We start from the raw sequence: 5,772 nt of genomic DNA, 5'->3' as shown, positions 1-5,772 counted from the left end.
TAATCTGAGAGACTCGCTGAGAATAATCCGAGACTCACTGAGAATAATCTGAGACTCACTGAGAATAACCCGAGATTCACTGAGAATAATCCAAGACTCACTGAGAATAATCCGAGACTCGCTGAGAATAATCCGAGAGACTCGCTGAGAATAAGCCGAGACTCACTGAGAATAATCTGAGAGACTCACTGAGAATGATCCCAGACTCACTGAGAATAATCCAAGACTCACTGAGAATGATCCGAGACTCACTGAGAATAATCTGAGACTCACTGAGAATGATCCGAGACTCACTGAGAATAATCCAAGACTCACTGAGAATAATCCGAGAGACTTGCTGAGAATAATCCGAGACTCACTGAGAATAATCTGAGAGACTCACTGAGAATAATCCGAGAGACTCGCTGAGAATAATCCGAGACTCACTGAGAATAATCTGAGACTCGCTGAGAATAATCCGAGACTCGCTGAGAATAATCCGAGAGACTCGCTGAGAATAATCCGAGACTCACTGAGAATAATCCGAGACTCACTGAGAATAATCCGAGAGACTCGCTGAGAATGATCCGAGACTTACTGAGAATAATCCGAGAGACTCCCTGAGAATAATCCGAGAGACTAGCTGAGAATAATCTGAGACTCACTGAGAATAATCCGAGACTCGCTGAGAATGATCCGAGACTCACTGAGAATAATCCGAGACTCACTGAGAATAATCCGAGACTCGCTGAGAATGATCCAAGAGACTCGCTGAGAATGATCCGAGAGACTCGCTGAGAATAATCCGAGAGACTCGCTGAGAATAATGACAGAATGATTTCCATGAATAGAGAAACACAATTTAACTTTTTTTTTTTTTTGAGACGAAATTTCGCTCTCGTTGCCCAGGCTGGAGTGCAGTGGTACTATCTTGGCTCACTGCAACCTCTGCCTCCTGGGTTTAAGCTATTCTCCTGCCTCTGCCTTCTGAGTAGCTGGGATTACAGGCATCTGCCACCAGGCCCGGCTAATTTTTTGTATTTTTAGTAGAGATGTGGTTTTGCCATGCTGGCCAGGCTGGTCTCCAACTCCTGACCTCAGGTGATCCACCCGCTTCAGCCTCCCAAAATGCTGGGATTACTGGTGTGAGCCACCACTCCTGGCCAATTTAACTGACTTTTAAAAGTTCGATTGAACTGTGATCTTAAGAAGAAAGGTTAATTGAAAGGGATTCAATGCTGTGTTGATTCCCTCCAGAAGAGCTTGGGGCAGAGGCTGGTAAAATGGTTAGAGCTGTAAACCCAGATTGCTATGTCTGGGAAAATCCTGTTCTCAGGTATGCATTTAACTGGGCTGTTATCAACACGTGTACTATCTTCTTGGGGATTACAGGAGGCACAGATTATACTGTTTTTACTGAATATATTGAATGCTACCAATAATATAACCAGTCCATGGAGTACTTGCCATGAAGTAGGTCTGTCAGAGGGATATTACCTGCCTTGTCCTCACCACAACCATGTAAATTAAATACTCTGTCCCACGTTAAGGATAAGGAAAACAGGGATTCAGAGATGTCAAGTAACTTGCCCGAGTTCTCCTAATTACACAAACGCCAAGAGGAGATTTAAATTCAGGTCCCTAATTCCAGATCCTGTTCTTTCCATTCTATCATGGTGCTTTTCTTTGAACCATGTGCATTTGAAATTTGATTTTAAAGTTTGTTTTCAATTGATTTGTCAAATTATTAATAAATTCAAACGACATAAAGTTCAAAAAGTAAACAAGTAGAGGACCGCATGAAAACAAAGAACATATGAAAGCAATCTCTCTCCTAGCCATCCAATCTCACTTCCCCGAGGCAGCTGTGTTTTCAGAGCCTTGTATATCTTTCCAGGGTATATGACCATGTGTAGGATTAACAAATGTCAGCATCAAAATGATTGAGTCTCCAGCATTATATAAAATTTTATTTGCATAATTAAGGCAAAAAGTCACAACAAGAGGTTAATTGACTTAAACTTCAAAATTAAAACAACTTTGCTTGCTCCAACAGAAATTTAAATTCAGTCAAAAGCTAAGCACAGAGGAGGTTCAAAATAAAATGTGTTAATTCACCATTCAGTCTTTTGAATAGTTTTGAGTCACTACTAATGGAAGGCTTCAAAATGATTGGGTAAATTTTCTCCAAAGCTTTATGCACATTTCCAAAACCCTGTTAGAAAGCTCCGGATTATCCAGCCTGTCTTCCTTTCCTTTATTTTATCAAAAATGTTGTTCTGATATCCAGGTCTATTTCTTGGTTATTAGATTGGCCATTAGCCAACCAAGTGAATGTTGGCTAGAGATACTCATTAAGATTCTGGGCCACAATGTCAGTTTGGATTTTATTTCTGGTTATATTATGGACACACTAGATGGTCATTTCTCTAACAAAACATCTTGAAGTCTTAAAAATGCTCTCAAACTCTTTCCCCCACACGTTGTTTTGTCAGTATGAGTCCAGTTTTCACATGCAAAGTGAATCAGATCTATCACACGCAGTTTTAAGTACATTTTTGCAAGAGGTCCCATTTTTAGCCAAGTCACAGCTGAGCTTTACTTTCAGCTAATTAGTACTTGTTCTTAAATTGGGCAGTTCCAACCCAAGCTAGGAGATGAGATGCAATTTACTTCCTCTACTGTCCTAAAATTAACTGAGCTGTAAAATGTGAGTGTTCCCTTGTTTTTCCCTGGGTTTGGTTCCATCATAAGGAATTCAACAGAACTCAGAATATTTCAACAAGTCTTGCTGTTCTAATTTGAACAGTAATAGAGTACTTCCTTTCAAAACCTCAGCTCTTTGGTTGCCAAGCAACCATTAATTTATTGTAACTAACTAATTTTAAAATTATATGTGATGATGAAATGCAACAATATGCTTTTCTTGCTCCTGAACGTACACAGCATTGGCCAGATCTGAAAGAATATGGCAGTCTTGAAGTATCAAAAACAATCACGAGGAATGCTTTCTGAGATCAAGAGAAGAAATCTGTTCCCTGTATGAGCTCCCTAAGAGTGGCCTTAGGGAATACAGGAATCTGTAAGGGTTATAAGGGTTACACAATTCGATGTCCACAAAATTAGACAAGCCCCAGGCACTGGAAGATCTCTAAAGAAGAGTGACATGAACTAGGAATAAGATATAGGGTTCCCTTGAAGGGCCCTGACAACACTTCCATTCAGTTCATTGGCAGAACCTTTTAATTCATCCTGTATTATGTAAGGATGTTTTAAAGTGTGTGTAGTCGATTTATTAAATATGCTAAATTCAATAAGATAGAAATAGGACAGACCATATTTTTCCCTCTCCCTTTGCCTCCAACAGGCTCCATCATGTCTCCCTGTCCTTCCCCTTTCACATTTAGGGCAGATCCTGTAATTTTCCTCGCTTTGCTTAAAAATGCCTTCATAGTGTTCACGAAGACCCATTATCAGATGTTAAATTGTGCTTTTCAATCTATATTAGAACTTCAATATTAAGTCTAATTTAAAGAACTTCTTTTCCACTGGTCATAGCTGACTGGCTATTTAGAGACCTGCAGGTGGAGAGCAGGAATGGTTTGCTGTTTTCACTCCTCCTTACTCGTCTACTCCAATCGCCCATCTCTACCTGGATCCTATGGTATTAAGACAGGGAAGAGGAGGTCAGGGGGAGGGGATGATGTCTTTTCACTTGTCTGGAGCTGTTTGTCACATCCCTAGCTGCTGATGCCCTTTCGTGGGGCAAACGTCCAAATGATATCTTTCTTACTGGGTGCATTTGTGGATTCTTTAGATACTTTGTAGGAACACCTGCATTTCACATTGCCTTGTGATCCCCTTCAATTCCCGTGCTTGTTAAACTTACAGCCTCTCAGTGCTGGGGTCTCCTCATTTGAGGAGGTAGCGCTTTTGGGCTAGGAACCTTCACCAAGGTTCATCATTCCCATGGCATCCACGTGGCCCCTTCTGCCCTATCAATGATAGGAATACCAGCTTGCTATCGTAACTTCCCATTGATAAGGCAAGAGGACTCTTTGCTCTCTCAGACTCTGAAGATAGGTGTTCATTGCTGTAACAGTGAAATAGCAAGAGAACTAACATAACTAACTCCATTTTTGTTTCAGGGGCCTTTACCCATTCCTGCATGTAGGCTCGGATAATTTTAGAGCACTGAGATATTACGTAAAAACGGCAATCATGTAGTTTTAAAAACTGACTCTGAGATTAAAGGAGACTTATGTAAACAATTAGCTATGTTTTGTTAAAGGTTTATAGGAGCATCATGACCTGACCAAAGACAAAGAAGTTCCCCGCCTCCTCAGACCCTTGCTGGTGCCCGGATGTCTGAGGTCATTGGTCACCTCTGCATCCCAACCCCCTCCTCCTTCTCCAGCATTAACATAAAAAGAGTACAATTCGTACTGGCTTAAGATGGTACTTTAGGATGCGATTCCATCATTGTCTCGGTTTGCTGGCTCTCCGAATGAGCATGCTTTTCCTCCCACCAATTCGTGTCTCATTTTGGGCTTTTCAGCAATGAGCAGCTGAATCGGGGTTTGGCTACATTGCTTCTTGAGATTCTCTCACCATGTCACTCCCCTGGGGGCACCAGGATGGGTCTCTTGGACCTTTGTGTTCAACCAGGAAGTGGTGTAAGAAACAGACCTAATTTCTATAGGATAAGTAAAGGACCCAAGCCTCTTGGAGATTGCCTTTACTTGCCTAGGGCATGTGGGAGAAGGAGCTATAAAACTGTACTCCTGTGAATTTCCTCCCTCTAGTAAACACCCTTTTTCTTTATATCATGGGTGGGTGGTGAAACAAAGGCCAATGGGTTGTCATGGCATTTTTAATAAGTCTTACAGATCTGTGACTGGCACTTCTTTAAATTATTTTGTACTAAATGCTTATTTCTTGTGGCCTTGAAATTCTATGATATATGAAAATGTTAATTTTTGTATGTCATTATAGAGGCAACCACAAGAGGGCAATGTTTCAGCAGCAGAAACAAAACCCTAGGAGAAGATGGCTGCCCTCCTTGGAGCCCACTGATGTTGCTCTGATGCCTTTGGTCTACTTAGGTTGAAAGCTAGATAGAAAGTTCAGAATTGGGACAAGGTCAAGGGTCACATCAAGAGAATGCAAAGAGGGAAAGGTGTAGCAACACAGCAGGACACCAGACTGGCAGACAAAGACTAGAAAGTTTGGGAAGAAATCTGCAGTTGAGAAATTGGAAGTAAAGCATTCTTTTCTCACCTCTATCTTACTCTACAAACCTGCTCCAGGCTATTCCACTCTGTGGTAGGTGGAGTCTTCCAAGAAGTAGACACCCAGAAGGATCAGAATTCTGAGCAATTTCTTTGGGAAAATACGGAGGGAGAAAGAAGAAGCCTGGCATTGGGAAGGCAGGGAGAGCCATCAGATAGTGATGGGGGCGTGAACATTATGAAGGAGAGAGTCAAGGTGGGAAGATTCAGTGGAAGGTCTGCAACAGCAGTGCAGCTCCAACAAAGTCCAACAAGGGCACCGAGTTGTTCTTAAGTTTACATTGCTGACCTGAGTGGCTCCCTGCCAGCCACAGTCATTAGCTGGGAGCAGTCTGTGGGAAGCAAGACCTAACTGAGACATGAGAAGGATTTTGGAGCATAGCAGCTAGGGCTGCCAGTCAGCTATGCTCCCTATCGTTAGAGATATGAGAGGGGCGTTTGCAGGGCCACTGCACTCCCTAAACGATGAATGAATGAACGAATGCCCTTTTCTTATAGTTGT

The sequence above is a fragment of the Piliocolobus tephrosceles genome, chromosome 8 (assembly GCF_002776525.5).
Source record: "Piliocolobus tephrosceles isolate RC106 chromosome 8, ASM277652v3, whole genome shotgun sequence".
In the NCBI taxonomy this organism is placed as follows: Eukaryota; Metazoa; Chordata; class Mammalia; order Primates; family Cercopithecidae; genus Piliocolobus; species Piliocolobus tephrosceles.
The sequence above is the reverse complement of the archived record's forward strand: the minus strand, read 5'-3'. Positions refer to the sequence as shown.